This window comes from Saccostrea echinata, unplaced genomic scaffold (assembly GCF_033153115.1).
Source record: "Saccostrea echinata isolate AGI-Se365-2 ecotype Australia unplaced genomic scaffold, CSIRO_AGI_Sech_v1 ptg000002l, whole genome shotgun sequence".
NCBI lineage: Eukaryota > Metazoa > Mollusca > Bivalvia > Ostreida > Ostreidae > Saccostrea > Saccostrea echinata.
This window is the reverse complement of record NW_026889751.1, coordinates 23,099,381-23,119,018: the sequence shown is the minus strand read 5'-3', so window position 1 is coordinate 23,119,018 and position 19,638 is coordinate 23,099,381. Positions and strand designations below refer to the sequence as shown.

General features: G+C 33.5%; 2 long non-coding RNA genes and 1 pseudogene across 2 annotated transcripts; all 3 read left to right on the top strand.

The window, feature by feature from the left end:
• The first annotated feature begins 345 nt into the window (after positions 1 to 345).
• On the top strand, positions 346 to 3,787 carry LOC133201697 (uncharacterized). The gene is made up of 4 exons (XR_009723127.1): positions 346 to 690; positions 1,939 to 2,036; positions 2,340 to 2,434; positions 3,365 to 3,787. It is a non-coding gene; the product is annotated as an uncharacterized LOC133201697 (long non-coding RNA).
• On the top strand, positions 1,079 to 1,757 carry LOC133201689 (uncharacterized). The gene is made up of 2 exons (XR_009723123.1): positions 1,079 to 1,472; positions 1,508 to 1,757. It is a non-coding gene; the product is annotated as an uncharacterized LOC133201689 (long non-coding RNA).
• Positions 3,788 to 7,032: 3,245 nt separating the features above from the next.
• LOC133178158 (uncharacterized) lies at positions 7,033 to 9,749 on the top strand (annotated as a pseudogene).
• Positions 9,750 to 19,638: the final 9,889 nt, after the last annotated feature.

Below are 19,638 nucleotides of genomic sequence, written 5' to 3'. Positions count from 1 at the left end.
TTGGGTGTGTGTTTTTTGATTTAAAAAAATAAAATGCATTTGAAAAATGAGAAAAAACTGGCTTTTCACTTAATATTATCTCCCTTTGTAAAACTCTCTAGTTCCAACAGTGAAAGGAGGTAAAAACAACACTATATTTGTAAGCATGACCATACTCCCCGTCGAGGCCTCATCTACAAGAGCAAACGAACTCTGGCGGAAGTTTGTACATGTAAGCATGACGTCTGGAGTTCCTTTTTACAAACCATGTGTCTTATTGATATTTTTATACAAAAGTGCCTAGATTATATAGTTCATCTTCCTTAGAAGATGTGATAATGCTTGTTCTGAAGATAATGCTTGTTCTGAAGACATTCAACACTTCGTGAATTTCAACATTGACCAGTTTCATATCAGTTTGTCTTACGTAGGTCATATGCCATGTGTTGCACTTGCTAAATACAGTGAATGACTATCGAATGTGCACGAGTTATATTGACTTTTCTTTAAAATTAAATACAAAGAAGTCAAGAAGGAAGCTATGTCAAATTCCAAGTCTTCTTAGCTCCAACTTACTTATTGAAAACCCAAGAGAAGATGTACTAAGAATTCCCTTCCAAGTAGAACACGTGAAATGTGAAAGCAGGGGTTTGAAGAAGTGTGAAATCCTTCATTTTATTGGTCAAGCTGGTGCAACGCTACCATTTATACGTAAGTAACTAAATGTTCTTATATACGATGTTATATTTATTCGTAGAGTAGATGATCATGCTAATCAAATGTATCCTTTAAGAGTTTCTCCAATTATCATGATTATTGTTTATTTAGACCTGTCAACGTACAAAACTAAATAAAAAAAATATGTCAAATGTGTGGTTGAATGGCTAACAACACATTCCTATATAATTATTATACGCCCGTCTTAAGACGGGACATATTGTTATAGGCTTCATGTCCGTCCGTCTGTCCATCTGTTAGCTGTTTTGTTTCCGGCTCATAACTTTAATACTATTAGGCCTAGGATTATCAAACTTTGTCATCTAATGCATCTTGGGTAGAAGGTGTGTTGCACATAAATAGTAATAGTCAAATATGGTGTTATCTGTATCCCTTGGGTATTGGGCAAATGGGTTAAAGCCTGTTGGATTAAAAATAGCTCTTGTTGGCTAGCCTAAGTTTTAAAATGAATTTGATGAAAAGTAATTAAAACTAATTTGATATTGCATAATAGACTAATCTGATATAATATTATTAATTTAAAAACTAATTTTATGGGGTGGGGTGGAATCAGCATGTCCATATGAATTACATATTAAAACCTGTCGGACATTAAATCTCAACAAAAAAAAATCTTTGAGTATTTTATAAATTATATGTTTTAAAAAAATTTTGTGGTAGATAGTGCAGACCCATTCATCTCTTGGTAGTAATGAGTAGACAAGCATCCAGTTACTTTTAGATTAATTAATGAGTTCAATGTAGGAAGGCTAGCTGTCTCAATCATTTCTTTAGAGCATCTCTGATCAAGCAGTCTTATCTGTATCCTTTGGGGATTAGACAGAAGAACTGCTGGTCAGTTTATAGCATATTTGATTTGATGGCCTGCCTTTTATTTTCAAAATTAATTTGGTATAGATTAAGGTGTTAAGACTAATTTGATATTGTTTAATATGATGGGCATTTGACAAGGTCTAACACAACCAGCATAGAAATCTATCAATGATGTAATATTTATTATAATTAATGCCTACATCACAGGGGATGGATAAATACTTTAAGGAATGAAAAAATCATGGAAATCTTAGAATCAAGGTTGACATGATTTTTTTGCACTCTAAACTGTTCAAGAAAATTGTAATTTTTTGATGGGCGTATCATGCTGTGGCGCGGCACTTTAATTGTGCTTTAATGCCAGTAAGGAATTGAATTGTTCTAATAAAAATATATAATTTATTGTAGCATGCTGCTGCATGCACCATGTGTGGAAGAAGGAAGAGCCTTCAAGAGGAAGATATTTAGATCATTCATGGAGTGTTTCGAAAACATCAAACAAGGAGGTAAGTTTTAAAACAAAATTATAAAGAGGTACAGTGTATAGCGTCTTTTCCCAATAATTTGCCTACTAAATCATGTTTTAATGGAAAGTACCTGTTACTATAAAAAGATTTCTTCACACAGTTACGGAGATGGAGTTATTGAAATAAATTTTACATTTATAACTTGTAAAATATTTATCCCTAAAATATTACCTCGACATTTACAATTTCACACTACTATCAATTTTACAAAATATCAATTTTTACTTACCTGTGAAAATGCAAATGAGCTACATATTTGTAATGATTCAGATTGAATTTCAGATTATTGAAGATATCCTTCCTACGAAGGTGTTAAAATTAGCAAGACTCGGAGTTCCTGTGAAAGTGTTGAAACTAGCATGAAATGCCTTTCTCAGGTTAGTAAAGTAGAGTACATATATTTTTTAGCTCACCTTAGCCAAACCTGAGCCAAAGGCTCAAATAAGATCAAGGGGAGATAAAATACAAGAATTCGTAAAAATTTGGAGGGATCCTAAGACCCACTTGGCCTGAAAAAAACCCCAGCACATATAGGACTTCTTTCTTGTCCACCACTTTCACATAATCTCATTTGTCTGTCAGTCTGTCACAGAAACAAAACTTTTGATTGAGTGAAGATACAGCTTTTATATTTCACAGATACATTCACTATGAAAGGTCTCTCTAATGTCCATGAACTATAATTTTGACCCCATGGCCTTGACTTCTATGTCTTTCAAGAAATTAAACATTGGTAATAACATTTGAAGGATAGAAGAAAGATACAGCATAAAGTTATCTAAAATTTTGACCCACTTTTCATAACTTTTATCAAAACATAATTACTGTTTAGTGAGAGAATGTTAGGAGTGATCTGCCCTTAGATTTAAATTTCAATAAATAGAAATTTACAGTATATTACTCAATTTATAATCAAGTCAAGTATTCTTGACATTTTAAAAGAACAAGATAAATTAATTGAAATGTTATTTACATGTATCTTCTCCTTAGAAGTAAATAGCAATGATTTCTGTTCACTGATACTGTATTGTGTTTGAACATTTTTCCTCGGGGTAAATGCCATGTACCATATATTGAAAATTAAATAGATAAACTTATTATTTACACCTTTATTCAATATAATTTTCTCAAAATCCAAAAAAAAAAAAAAAAAATTTTGCACTTGTGTAGAGAGAATGATTGTATGTATGCTCTGTTATTGTACATGTAATAGTTTTCATGTTCCATTTGGTTCCATTAGTCATTGTTTAATATAAATCTAAAGTATTGTATTATCTAAATCTAAATACTTATATTGTTTATTACAGAACCAAAGCCAGAGTTTTACATTTAGTCATGACATTCAGCAAATGAATGAGTATCTCAAGAAAATTGGAGAGAGTTTTCAGAAGATGAGGGATACCAGTGGGACTCCTACACTAAGTCAGCTAAATCATACTACATGTACAACAATATAACGACCAAATTGACTGCTGTTATTTTCCCAAAGAACATCAAAGAAATAGTGAAGAGTCTTACAGTATGTGAAGAAAATTCAAGTCTTGCCCAGTATTATACCTGAGGGAAGTTTTGACCACTTATCCTAAAGTGATCCATGGCCATGCATATCAAACTTCAGAAACATGACTCCACTCTGCACTACTTCCAATATGCTTCAAATCATTTTTTAAAAGCTTATAATAATGTACATTCTTAAATAAAATATGCATGTAATAAGTGTATAAAACTAATAAAAGTAATCTTATTGAATGTACAATTTCATCCTTTGTCACACATTATCAGTTGCAATTGTTGAATTTTATATAATTGACAGAAAAATTAAAGAAATCTATGTCAAAACTGACTATTATTATTTTTACGGCTAAAGGATAACGTTTACTTGGATGACAAAAAAATTCACTGATACAAGCATAGACCTACAGCTTTAGGTCTATGATAAGAGTGAAAAACCACAAATTAAGTATTGTACACCTATGATTATTGTGTAATAATTCATCTTCATTTAAGTATGTCAGTGATCTACTTTTCCTGCTAGTGGCTCCTGAGTATTTCACAGAAAATATCTCAATTAATCACACTATGACCAATATTTGCCCCCCCCCCCCCCCATTAATTTTGCCGATATATAGAATACTCTAAAAACATAGCTACTGTATGCTTTTGTCCCCTCAGTAAATGACCATTTGACCTTTTTTTTTGCTTTGAAGAATTTTTGGGTAATTTTCACTGAGAATGTATGGCTTGCCCCCCCCCCCCCTCCCAACCACTGAAATTGCTTCCTACAGGCCTGTAATCAATTTGAAAACCTGAATGATAAGAACTCTTATTATTTATAGCCTCATTTTACTTTTCTTGTCCACATTCTACTGGTATTAAAATTATATGAGCCCAGTAATCAAATTATTGAGACATGTTGACTGTGAATGGTTTGTGTTCATGTATATTTTTAAAATTCTTCATTGCATGTCATTCAATTACTAATATTTGAGAAAAAAAAAACGAGAGCTTTAATATACATAATAATTGCAAAATGGTGTTTTAAAACACATAGAAAATTTACTTTATGAATGACATATTCCAAGAAATAAAAGTATTGATGCAAAAAAAGTAAAAAAAAAAATTAGCTCGAATTTCCTCTGCTCACCACATCTTTCATATTTTCTTCAAAAAATAAATATCATCTAATTTTAAAATTGATTTTGAGTTATCACTTGGTTATTTTGTCCATTTTGACCATTTTTGATTAAACATTTTGTACTTCAGAGCATTCCGTGTCTGTAATCTGAAATCCTGACTAAATGTCATCCTTCAATTCCTGAAAATATGAATAAGCATACTATTCTTCAGTTTACTTTGAATCTTGACCTTAGCTTTACGTTTTGATAGAATCAATAAGTTAACTGTTCATCGACTCTTTTTGTTTTTAAGGTAAATTTGTAACAAATACATTTGTTGATACCTGAAGAAGATAGAATTTGAGTCATTGAACACATGGTATTAACCCCCCCCCCCCCCCTCCCCCTCGTCTTTTTCTCATAAAAGGGGGGAGGTTCAAATTGAAATATCTGTGTTTCACTTTTATATCTTCACTACCTACATTTCATTTTTAAAATGGATAAGTAGCATGATTGAAATACACTTCAGTGTTGTTAAAATTCAGCCATGAATGTGACTTTGTACCGATAAAAAACGTGAAATGAAAAATATATTCCAATGAATGGTTGCCATGGTAACCCCTTCTATGTTGCCATCCTCTCCTAAAATGATACATTTTTATTCATTTCTATCATTAAATTCTATCTGAAGATTGTTTTACATAAAAATGTCCTCAAAAGAGAAAAACAAACTCTACAAAATATACCATCTTCAATGTATAACAGAGTTTTCCCAATCTGTATTTGAGGAAATTCGGGATTAGGGGACATTTTCATTTTGATATTTCTTGAGTTAACTAAAATACACATGTTGGAAATCTAAATGAAATGACAAACCATAGTATAGATATTCTGAATAAACAAGAAGTTTTAAAAACCTATCTTGGAATTTAAAGATAAATATAATTGAAATAGAGGGTAAAATGGGTTTTTCTGCATTTAGAAAAAAGCACGAAATTTGATATTTTTAGCCTCCTATCAGCTTGAAACACTTCAGACTAAAGATTTCAATCCTAATTATTTTAATTATATAGGAATTCTTAAAATAAATTATATAATTGAAAGTGTTCATATTTTTCGTGTTTAAAGAATATGGGGGTTAAAAATGATATATTTCACGAAATAGAACCTGTCAAAATGACCATATTTCCATTAGTTCCGGTTGCCATGGCAACGGACACCCCGAAACATAAACTAAGGTGGTTTTCTCAGTTAGACACCTGAGTACACTCTATAAACAAAAAATTGCGTATTTCGGTGACATTCGTTTTAACGGCCCCCTTGTATTCTTTGGTTTTTACAGAGAATGACTCTTAATAATTTAAAGTTCTATATTAGACTTTGTAATCCATTGGAATTCAAAGATTTTTTTGAAAATTGGCTTTTGTAAATCTCTATATCTCAATAAATTATGAAATCCCAAGCTTAATATTTTGAAAAGATAATATTTAGAGTTATATTTTGATAATAAGATGGAAAATTGTAATTTTGTAGCTTGGTCTTGGAAGATTTTGGCCATTCAATATGTAATAATTTTGTCAATTTTTCAAACTTGGCATTGTGCCAATTTTTAAGAGTTATCTACCCTTCGATATGTTGCATATTTGATTATGATAGATATCAGTTTTAGAAGAACATAGTCATATGTTACTTTAAAATACCTTAAACGAAATACAAATTTAATTTTAAGTAAAATAAATCAAATGTAATTTTTACCATTACGCTTGAATTATTTAAGTGCATTTGCACTAAAATGTGCAAAAAGAAGGTGGCACTTCCTACGGCTGCCATGTCGGGTGATGGGAAAATTTTTTGCTTTTTTTGAATTACATGTTATGAAGTCTAACTACCCACCAAATTTCATCAAGATATGACAACCTTCGATTTGGACAGTTTTGCATGGTTTTCTCGCGGACTGGCCCTTAAAAAGGTAATTACTATTCAACAAAATACTAGATCTCATTTATGAATTTGCCTATGCCTCCTAAAAGTGACATCTGATGGTTTATTAAAGTTTTATTTAGTTTTGCTCGGCAAAAAAAAAAAATCAGATTGAGCCCCCCGCCCCCCCCCCCCCCCCCCCCGGTAATTGCATTTTATCTGTGTCTATTAAAGTTTGTTTAGTTTCTGCTTGTCAAAAAAAGAATCAGATTGAGACACACACACACACACACCCGGTAATTGCATTTTGTCCGTGGTTTTGAGTTTCTTTTATAAATAAACATTGCATTTCCGCGAGAAATTGCTTGGTTTTTCAGTCATATATAAAATTACGTCATAATGGCATTACCTGTCAAAGATTTAATATTCAAATCCTGAAAATGCGGCACAAAGGAAGAATTATATCAGCAAAAACTAGCAGAAAATTATCGAATTTAAAAACTTTTACCAAAAAAGAAGTTAAAGGTGTTGAAGAAAATCAGACATCGGAGGAGTCGGACAGTCAGGCCAGTGTATGGAATGGGGAAAGAAGAATCATAGAACTAGATACTTTGATCGAGGGTTTACGATCTTGTGTTCATTGCTCCAATCCCTTAAGATTAGAATGGTGCGTAAGTGAGAAGAAATATGGTCTAGCCTCCATTTTTTACATAAAGTGCTCGGAGTGCAATGAAATCAGCCCAGTGTATACGTGAAAAAAACATAACACAACAAACCAGACTGGTCCTGCTACATGTTTTGATGTAAACACAAAACTTGCAACAGGTAAGTGGTTGTACACTTTATTAAAAATAATCAATGAACAGCGGTCGATGTGCCTTTTAATTTTTTTCTTTCGATATTTAAAGAGTATACAAAACCATGTAATATACGGTTAAGTGTAATATAGATATACCGGTAACCCATACCTATAATTTTCTTTTATGCGTAATGCATTTACTCTTTGCTAAAGAAATCGTAAAATTTGAAAGACTCCTGTGATTTTAGAGCCCTGGAATCATGTATAATATAAACACATTCACAATAAAATGTCCTGAAAATATATGCATTCCATACAGAGAGAGAGAGAGAGCGCGCGCACTTGCATGCCTACTACCATGTTTATATGGAAAATACACGTTGCTACCAATATATTTGTACATTTCCTTGGTGCATAAAATGATAGGGTAATTGAAGTATAATTTTATGATCAATGTATATAAGTTTATAACTAGATTTACTAATATAAATATCATAAAATATTGAAATATTTAATTTTGGATATTTGTAAATGCCCTATATTGTAGGCAATGTCGTTTACTAAATGCACGAAGTAGAAACCTCTTTTCAATAATAATAATAAAAAAATTTATCAATTTGAAAGAAAGAAATACATGTATGTATAAATATATACTTCCTATTCTCGAAGTAATTACGGTATTTGAATTTGGTTGGTATTGAGTTTGAATTTGAATTTTACACAATTACAGCAATGATTAATGTTGGAATTGGGGAGCAACAAATTAACAACATTTTAGCCGAGTTAAATATTCCAACCATCCACCAAAACTTTGAAAGAAAGAGAAATTGGGCGTGCATTTGAAGAAATTGCAGATAAATCATGCAATATGGCCTTGATGGATGAAATGTTACATGTATGCACAAACAGGTATGACTTCAGTGAAAGTTTACTGTCATTTATAGTGTAGAACACGCTATATTTTTGAGCAACTAAATTCATATACTAAAGTAACCTATATGACTTAGCCCCCCCCCCCCCCCTTCCCCCTACTTCACTGGAAACATGGACCCTCCTTATTCGTCTTTGTAAAAAGTAACATGTTTCTCTTAAGCATACATAGAATATATAGAATTTAAAAATATATGGTTTCTTTAAACTGTTCTAGCGGTGACGGAACCCAAGCTCCACAGGTTTCCTGTGACGGCGCATGGCAAAAGCGAGGGACAGGTCAAAATTATGACAGGCTCTCAGGGCATGTAACAATAGTCGGAAAGCACACTAAAAAAATGTCTTGTATTCAGTTTGGCATGCAGATCTTGCCGAAGTGTACATATGCCAGAAGAAATTTAAAAAAAACAAGCTAGAAATCATAATCGTAAGAGAAACTGGTCAGGTTCGGCGAAAGGAATGGAGCCGTTTTTAACAGTTAAATGTCTGAAAATCATTAAAAGACAAAGGCTTTGATGTAAAAAAAAACTAACCATGGATGATGACACTACCACATTCATCAGAGCAAAAAAAAAAAAAAAGCAATTTCTCCAGAATTAACAAAATCGAGCGACAAAAATCATGTAGTTAAGAATCTCACGAGCAATTTGTACAAACTTCGTCAGGGAAACAAAAATTTGTGCGTAAAGATTATCAATTATTTCAAAAAGTGTTTTTCTTACGCAGTGCAACAAAACGGGGTAGCCCAGCATCTCTGCGGAAAATTTTGGAGGCCATAGTTCCTCATGCATTTGAAGAACATGTTAAGTGTAATGAAAACTGGTGTGGATTTTTGAAAGACCCAACTTCCTACAAACACAAGTCGCTACCACACGGCAGAGACCTGCAAAATGAAGGTTTGCGGGAGTCATTATCCAGCATTTTTGCTAAATATGCTATCAATGCTGACAAATTCTCAGATATGGAGTCTTCGAATGCGAATGAGAATCTCAACCATATGATTGCAAAGAAGGCTCCAAAATCCCAGCATTATTCTGGGTCAGAGAGTTTAGCTTATCGCCTGTCTGCATCTATAGCACAGAAAAATAAGGGTCACCGTTATCTGTTAGAGGTAAAATAATTAAGCACTCTTTTCGTTAATTTTCGCGGGGGGGTGGGGAATAAACAATTTTTTTTTATTAGAACTATTTTAAACCTTATGCATGTAATAAAACTGTAACTTTTCTATTTATTAAGGTCAATAAAATGTGCAATCTCTCACCTGGAAAACATGCTACAGAGAGGTTTCACAAACTGGACCAAAAGAGAAATGTAAAGAAAGTCAAACAGGGTACTATCCAGGCAAAAAGGGAGCGACTAAAAGCAAAGGAAATTCGACATTCGATCTGTGCAAGTAATGGAGGAATTAAGGGAAGGAACTACTTATGAATCAGGTGTTACACTAAATAAAGAAGAGGTCCAGCTTGATGAAGAAATACAAGAAATTCCGTTACCAGCAACCACTCAAAAACAGAAAACGAACACCCTTGTATCTACTTCTTAGACTGCCTCAGTTGTTGTTACTGACCTAGAAACTACAGGATTCGGTGAGTGTTTCGCATATAATGAAAATTAAGAAATCTACAATTATTTTCTGAGTGAAAAGTTACGTGTTTTCATGTTTATTTTTAGCTACAGATAGCAATATTATCCAAATTGCGGCGAGAGATTTTAAAACATCCGATCACTTTGTGAGATTCGTCATGCCACAAAACGGTTTCATTCCGTCTACAGTGTCAAAGCTTACTGGTATTGAAGTTCATGGATTGACCATGTATTATAACCTTATTCCAGTTGAATCCACAACATGCTATGGTTGAAAAGCATAAGTCACCGCTTCTTGTTGCGCACAACGCCAAGTTTGATGCGCACATCCTAGTGTCAACCATCTACAGGCTCAAAATGGAGGATAATTTGAAAGATATATCTGGATTCAGTGATACCCTAAAACTTTTCAAAAAAGAATTCCCAGGTAGAAGCTCATACAAACTGGAGAGTCTAACAACAGACCTAATAGATTATCAGAATGAAAACTTGCATAATGCAGAAGTTGACGTAAATATTCTGATAAATTTATTGAAAAGGGTATCAGACGTTCATGAAAAGCTAACTGCGGTGTCATTTTCAACCAAGAGTGTTCTAGTAAATAATCAAAAACTGATAAACAGGAAAATGTATTTCGAAAGTGTCAGTCGCTTGATAGACCAAAATGTACTTTCAAAAACACAATGCAGCAATCTAGCCGCGCAGGGAATTAGTGAGATGAGCATGTCTTTGGTCAGCAAACGGACAGGGACAGAAGGAATAAGGAATATGTTGAGGGGGAAAATTACAAAACTCGAGTCTGTTGTTGAGAAACTTTCCGTATTCTACAGGTCAAATAATACATAAATAATTAAATACCTTTCATACATGTTTATGCAAACATTGGTCCTAAAAACGACCTCATATGTCATAAGGGTCAAGTTAGCCTCATACTCTTGTTTTGCCGTGTTAGAAAATAATTTTTTTTTAATTTTCATAATTTCCAAAAGAATCACCATTACTATACATTCTTAAGCAATTACAGTGTATATTATAGCAAGAGCTCTAATAACATGGTAAACTATAACGTTAAATCCAATGTTATGATTGAAAGAATATGTACATGTACGTATATAAAATTATTTCACTTTCGCATTTCTGTAGTTTTGTGTATCATATTCATGTAAAAAGAAAATATGTGCCATCCTCTAAATCTTTCATCTGGAAAAATGTTAGTTTTAACAGTTCAAAATTAAATCTTTATGTTAATATTATCAAACAGAAAAATGGAACAGGATTCAATTTTTTGACGTTGTACTTATGACGTCGCAGGCGTTTTAAACGTCAAATGCGGAAATGCGACAATTTTTTCCTGAAAATGAAAAAAAAGTATAAAATTAAATAGCAAAAAAATCTAGCTAGAAGACATATCAATTTTTTTTACATATATAACTTGTAAATCACTTCCTCTTTACTTTCAGAAATTTTTTATAGATTCGTCTAGATTGTTTGAAAGTTGTATGCAATTTCTTAAGAAAACTCCGTCTGTAAAATGAAGAGAAAAATGCTCATTTTCCTATATATTTCATTGGAAAAACGTCAAATTAGTACTCCAAACAATAAAAACGGCTTAGGCAAAGTTGCTAAAATTTTTATGTGAACTATTAATTCTAAAAAATGATTTGACAAATTTTTCAGGGTATGTTTTCTCATGAGATTTTTTATGGGGTAAACCCGCGACCTACCTTAAGAAACGCCTTATTGGAAACTTGAGATGATCTTTTCGTGCCTAAAGTTTCCAAATTTTACACTGTTATTGTTTTCAAGTGATGTTACATTTGAATAAGTATCAATGTAAAGACATACCTTATCTCATTAGAAGATCTAGAAGAAACAAGCTAATTCAGAGAAGTAAGGAAAAAAGGGCATCTGCACACCTGGGAGGGGGTGAGGTTCGGACCGTATCCCTGGATTTGCAGTTATTAAATGTATATACTTTAAGCTAAACACGTAAATAGGCATGCGCCATTTTCGATATTATATCTACGATACATCAACACCAGGGTGTACTCTTCGCATTCGTTACACCTGACTGCTTTTTTGTCACGGGTATCGGCGTGGAATGGCGACCCGTGTTCGTGCTGGTTATCTTGCATTACCTTTGTTTACATTTTATTGTAGTTACGTGTATCTGTGTTTGTTTGTATAATGCACTGACCTGTACAACTATAATTGTAAGTTTCTTTCGTATCTACTTTCCTGCATTAGACGAGGTATTAGTTATTTTTGTCGCTACCGAGTGCTGTATAGCATACGTCCGTCTACACCTGTGTCGACTGATTATACTGAACAGTGTCCAAGTCAGGCCCTTTATATAGGGGTCCTCAAATATAGCGAGAATCCGAACAAAAATGGCGGACACATTGCTTTTACGAATCATGTTCAGCTTTAAGGAAATAAAAAATGGCAATATGGATATATAGATTTGATTGCTTATTCTTTTAAATGTGTAAAGAAGATTCTTTTTATATTAAATATTTATCACACTGTACTAATGATTTTATGAGAACGTTTGTACACGCCAGATCGAGAAAATCGAGAATCATACCCTTAGACAAAAGAGGCGCCTGACATTGATACGAATGAAATATATGGAGATAACGAACAGTATTCAAGCTCAAAAGTCCATTAAACATTACAAAATAGGTGCAGAGCAAACACGAATCAAATGCAAACAGCAGGTCACATATACATGTACATGTATTTATATTCACGTTCGATATTGTTAAAATTTTACACAACACATGGTGTCTAATTTATCCTTTACTAAACAGTTCTAATAGATGTAATTAGAGTATAAAGGCCGCCGACAACCTGTATTATATGTTATAATCTCCACATGCTCCTGTGCTTAAAATAGTGCCACGCGACTGTTAATACAAACGGAGAGTAACTCTAAAATTTTGAGCGTGATCAATGCCAACAAATTTCCAATGGACTTTTGGAGAGAAAAAGAAATGACAAAAATTAAAAGAAAATCGGGGCGGACTCTTTGAAAGGGGCGGGCGGAGTCATAGGGAGTTATTGTATAAAATTTCATTGCAAAAGCTTCTTGAGATATCGTCGAGAAACGAATGTTACACACAAACAGAATGTATAAATTTAGGACCTTGACCTTTGACCTCAAAATCAATAGGTCTTTCTTAGGCCAAGGGAATTGTTATGTAAAAGCCCCAAGGCCTCTCGAGATAACAAGTGTTAAAACAGACAGAATTTATTACCTTGACCTTTGGACCTCAAAATTAATATGGGTCTTCTTTAGGCCATAGAGTATGGAATTATGTAAAAAAAATCATTGCGAAAGCTCAAAGGCTTTTCGAGATATCACGCGGAAACGAAAGTGTTACAGACAGACAGAAATACGGACAGAAAGACCCAAATTAATATCCCCCACTTGCAGTGAAAGTGGGGGACGAAAATATATTGTGACAGGGTGTTATTATCTATATAAAACCTGCTCACGACGTAGAATTTATAACATCAGTATACCTTTAAAGTGATTATTGCCAAAGTAATAACAAACTTTAAACTATACTTCAAAACATTACAGTTAAATAGAAATAACACATGTTTGTAACCCAAGTTAATAATCATCGATTGTTTAACTGAAAAAGGAAAATCAGTGAAATGTTGCATTCTTTCTATTGACAGAACATTGGACTGAAATAATTTATATTTGTCACTTTCTTGTATAGAGTATGTCTAATGGGTGTAATCTCTCATGGCATATTGTCAAATCGTTAAACTTGTTCTTGTCATCATTATCCATTAATGGCCTAAGTGTATTTAATTCCTTTTCAATATTGTCATCTGTTTACGATGGTTCAATAATGACGCCGTGGTTAGGAGAGACAACTCCAGCTACTTAAAGCTTGTTCCTAGCTCAGCATACAGACCCAGCATACTTCATGCTAAAGGCTACGAGAGACAACCGAGCTTGGTTTGCTCTAAAGGTAAAATAGTTAACTTTTTTCAAGTCATATTTGTGTCCCGGGAAACGCTAACGCTTATAGTGCTTCAAAAATGGCATTTCAACAAAAACAATTTTCCCATTATCTGAAAGAGAGAAGAGAGTTGTGATATAAAATTGCATTGCAAAAGCTCAAAGGCTTCTTGCGATATCGTCTGGAAACGAAAGTGTTACACCGCAACAGAATGTAGGAGTATTTTACCTTATGACCTCAAAATCAATAAGGGTCTTCTTTAGGCCAGAGGAAGTTTTGGTAAAAAATTTCACTGCAGGAAGTTGTGGTTAAAATTTTACTGCAAAAGTTACTTGAGAAATCGTCTGGAAACAAAAGTGTCACAGACAGCATACATGAATTTATTACCTTGACCTTTTGACTTCGAGTGACAGCGGGGGACAAAAATATTGATACCAAAGGTAAGGTCTTGTGACAGGAAATACACATGTGAAACATAAAAGCCCTAGCACTAACCGTTCAAAAGTTAAAGGCAAAGTTAAAATTTATTACAATTGTAGGTCAAATTGAAAGGTCAAGGTCTGAAGGTCAAAAATACTGTACCCAAAGTAAGGTCTTGTCACAAGAATTATACAATGGTAAAATTTTGCAAAAAGAAGTCAAACTCCAAGGTTGGTACCCAATAATATTCTTGTCACAAGGATAACACATATAAAGAATGAAAGTCCTGTTACCAGCTGTTCAAAATTTATTGGCAATGTTTAAGGTTTTTTTCTTGTTATTGTTTTATTTATTTATTTTTGTTTGTTTGTTTTTTGGACAGATTAAAAAACAGCTAGACAGACGGATGGACAGACCAAAATCTATATGCTCCCGAATCTTCAATTACGGAGACAAAACATATACAGTCTAATTACCTATAGCAAATATTGCCAGTATCCAATGTTGTTGCATTAAATATTTTAGGATAACATAGTGATGGGTTTCAGTCACACTTACTATCAGGTAGCTAAATTGCGACCCCAATTTTTTTTTGGTCGCCATCAACAGATATTTCAACCGCCGTGGTGAACACGTTTTGTGAATAACACATTTAGTATATTATAAAAGCAAAGAACAAACACTCATATATATGTACATGTATAACGTCTTTTTTTTTAAAATCAAAGATTACTTTTGACTGTAACTAATCAAATTGCTAGACTGAAGGAATCACTAATAATATAATAATTGTTATTACATAAAACCACCCGTATGGTTGTACACAGAAGAACATGTGATTTTATCCAAGAATTAAAATTAAATCCAATGAAATTGTTGTGAATTTGTTGTCGGATGGCATAAAATTCACAACAAGCGAGTTTATTGATCTGTAGAACGACTATAAACGGTTGGAAGCTGTATGAAATATACAGGTTGGTTAGAGAATATGTCTAGAATTAGGGGATGAAAGGTTGACCAAAGCTGGAAAGTGGCGAAATACATCCCCAATGTGCGCAGAAAATCTTGCGCCGTAAATTGCACTTTATTTACATTACAGGATCGGTAGCGTCATGGTCAAAGACTTAAAATATAAAACCATAAAGCTACAGTTCTGCAGCTAGATTTTGAAAAGATCAAATGCAAATCATGGAAAAAGAAAGTGAGATATCACGTACATGTATGTCTAAATAAAAAAATTCAGTTTTCGACCCAGATTGAGTTTTTTTAAAATTATATTTCGGATACGTTTAGCAAGTTTAAATATTAATTTGAATCACAATTGACTTTTTTATGGAATTATGATATATCCAAACAAACCAGGTGTTGTTTTCTTAGGTTCAGTTAATCAGGTTCTGAAGCTTGAACGTATACAAAAACATTTTTTTAAAAAATTGTAAAGAAGAGAATATTACCATGCAGTATTATAAGTCTTCGCAAAGATGTTCACCTGAAAATGTGTCTCAGAGATGTTTGATTTAATTTAAAAAAACATATCACAAGAAGTATATGATCAATAAATGAACTAGTGCTTATTGTAACGGGAACCATTACAGATGTTCCCCAAACACTCCCCCACTCGCTTATGGGCCCCATTCCCTACAAGCTTCATTAAATTAAACGAAAGTGTTACACAGAAACAGAATGTTCTGAACAATAACCTTGTCAGCAAATACAATTTATCATGAAGTCAAATGCTACTAACGTTTTTCTTACTAATTGTTAGGCCATTATATTTACATATGAATTGTCGACGGATTTTTCCGCTATTACCCGATCATGACAAGGAGCGCACCGCGGGTTGTGACCGGTCGGCAGGGGATGCTCACTCCTCCATGGCACCTGATCCCACCTCTGATGTTTTAGAGGTCCGTGTTTGCTCTGCTCCAAAATTTGTATGGACTTTTGAGTTTGAATACTGTTCGTTATCTCCATACACTTCGTTTTATTTTTTTTCTGTCCAATCATGTCTTTGCTGTTCTTGAGAAGATTTTTAAAGATTTTCACTATGTATTCCATTGTAAAACTTTGATCAACCACTGTGGCCCCACCCTTACCCCGGGGGTCATAATTTGAACAAACTTGAATCTACACTACCTGAGGATGCTTTCCATATGTATTCTTATGTTAAACTTTGATCGCCTACTGTGGCCCCACCCTACCCCCGGGAGTCATAATCTAACAAATTTGAATCTACACTACCTGAGGATGCTTCCATATAAATATGACCAATCGTGGCTTTGCTGTTCTTGAGAAGAAGATTTTCCCCTTGTATTCTTATGTAAAACTTTGATCGCTCACTGTGGCCCCACCCTATCCCCGGGAGTCATGGTTTGTAAAATTTGAATCTACACTACCTGAGGATTCTTCCATATAAATATGACCAATCATGGCTTAGCTGTTCTTGAGAAGATTTTTAAAGATTTTTTTACTTTGTATTCCTATGATAAACTCGCCAATTGTGGCCCAACCCTACCCTTGGGGGTCATGATTTGAACAGACTTGAATCTACACTGCCTGAGGAGGATTCCACATAATATTCATATTTTCTAGCACAGTGGTTCTTGAGAAGAAGATTTTTCAATGATGCCATTAATTTTTCACGAATTAATAATTATCTCCCCTTGGAAGAAGGAGTGGCCCTTCATTTGAACAAACTTGAATCCCTTTTACGCAGGGATACTCTGTGGCAAGTTTGGTTGAAATTGGCCCAGGCATTCGTGAGAAGAAGTTGAAAATGTGAAAAGTTTACAACGACGACGCGACAGACAACGGACAAATTTTGATCATAAAGCTCACCTCAGGTGAGCTAAAAACAAGAAGGTTATTGAGAAATTTTTGCCAACCAATCAGAGCAAAGCACACGTGCATGCGGGTGCTTTCTTGATTATTCAACCACCTCATCTTTTCTATCTTATAATAAGGTTCAAAGCATATCATCAAAAAATAGGAAGGTTAAAGCTGTTTTAGTTGTATCAGTCATTTCACTCCTCGCATGCGCACGGACGTCCATGAAAGTGCGCGCGAAAAGATCTTTGTTCCGCACAATTACACAACATGCCTATTAACCCTAAAAAGGTTTTCTCTCAATCGGATGAGTAGTTTCCGAGAACACTAGCGGACAAAAAAGTTCCGGAGAAGAAAACTTCGTTTGGGAATCATAATTACCGTTTATTTTTACAAAAATCAGTTACATCAACAAGTATTGCTAACATGCTTTATATAAAATTTTCTCAAAGGCATATTCCATTAATAATTTCGATCCACTAATTAAATTTCATGGAATTTATCAAAGCTGTTTTGCATGTGTTGAAACTCTCACTAGCTTATAATTAACTGATTACCCTCTGGACACCTGTTCATTGTATTGGTGAGGATCTTTCACAGCCATTTCTGTCTCAGGTAAGTCCCAAAACATTGCCAAGCTTTATGCTGATACCAGAATACGAAAGGAAAATTAATGGGGGGGGGGGGGGCAGGAAAGCTTTTTGCTACCCATATTGAAAGACACTAAGTTACATGCATGTAGTTACATGTAAGTAAGAGAAAGGGAGAGAGAGAATAAATTTCATTTTAAAATCACTGTATAAATTTCATTTGAAAGACACCATTTATTTTAGATATGTAAATTTTTGCAATTCTTCTTCATATGTTAAATTATAATTATTTAATATGTCGTTTAGATGTTGAAGTCAAATTTCATACTTTTAACATTTGAATACTCAGTTCCCCTTTCCACTTAATCTTGAATAAGAGTCGAGCCTTAACGGTATTTCACTGTAAAGGATCCATAGAAGTAATTAAAATAAAATAACCAGAAGTCTCTGATGACACTTACTCTGGTTTGTACTTGTAACAAAAGAAAGAGAAAAGTAGCACTTGGACTTCAGAGTTTGCAACAGCAAAAATATAATGATGCTTGGTTTACTCTCTTTTTGTGGCAAGATTGATTGCAATCAGACTAAAACTGTAGGGGGAGTAGCCTTTTGAAAGAATTTACAGAAATTTCAATTTTTAGTATCCATAGCAACATCATTCTTCAAAATCAGAAACCGATAAAGACAATTATGTATCTCAATGTAATAACTTGCATGCCGAGTTATATTAAAATTAGATCAAACGGAAAGAGAAGTGTTTTGAAAGTATTTCAGAGATACTTCTATTTTTAGTAACCATGGCAACACGGTTTATCAAATTAACAAACTGATACATAAAATTATGTATCTAGTGTGCCAAGTTGTATTGAAATCAGGCCAAAACTGTAGGAGGAGAAGCATTTTGAAAGTATTTCGAAGAAATTTCTTTTTTTAGTAACCATTTGAATACCGTTCATAAAAAAAAAAACGATATACAAATTCTGTATCTTTGTGTAGTTGAGCCACGTTATATTGAAATCACAGACCAGAACTGTAAAAGCAGTAGTGTTTTGAAAATATTTTACAGAAATTTTTACTTTTAGAAACCCTAGCGACAGTTCATCGAAATCAAAAACCGATATACAGATAGTCTAAATGTGTGGCAAGTTAAATTTGTAATGATTAAATATTGAAATCAGACCAAAACTGTGTATTAGTAGCGCTTTGAATGTATTTCACAGTTTTCTATTTTTAGTAACCATTGCAACATTGTTCATCTAACTCAGGCGTCTCATTAAGTGCCGGCGACCGACGATTTCGTCGTCTATTTACACAATGGCGCCGGTTACTTCACTTTCCAAAATCAATATGATCATGTAAAGAAAAATCAGTACTACCGCAGAGGTCGGTTATCACGTTTGTTTTATTAAACGTAGTGAATAAAAAACGTAAACATAAAATCGTTGGTATTTGACGCTTTTCATATCAGATTACGATCCCTTTTTTAAAACGCGGTAATGATTCCGGAATCGCCATCGGTCTAGTTTAAGTTTTACAAAGCGTTCTTCATTTCCGGTTTTAAAACTGCAGCATGGGCAATGGCTGCTGGCTGCAGCTGAAAAAATATAGGCGTACTGACTTCTTTTTTCGCCCAAAACCAAACGGTATGTATAAAATTATGACATATTTCGATAAATTAACATGCATCATAGATTTTAAACAATTTCTTCAATGACTACATCGCTGTAATGTAGAGAAAATTAAAAAAAAATTAAATACAAATTCGACCTATTTATATCTGTTCATTTCAAATATTAAGGTTTTGCCAAAGGTCAACATGTACAAAAATTTATTTTTACAATAACTCCAAAACTATGTGGTTTATAACGTTAAAACTTTTACAGTTTATAAATATATCATTGATAAACAGATAGA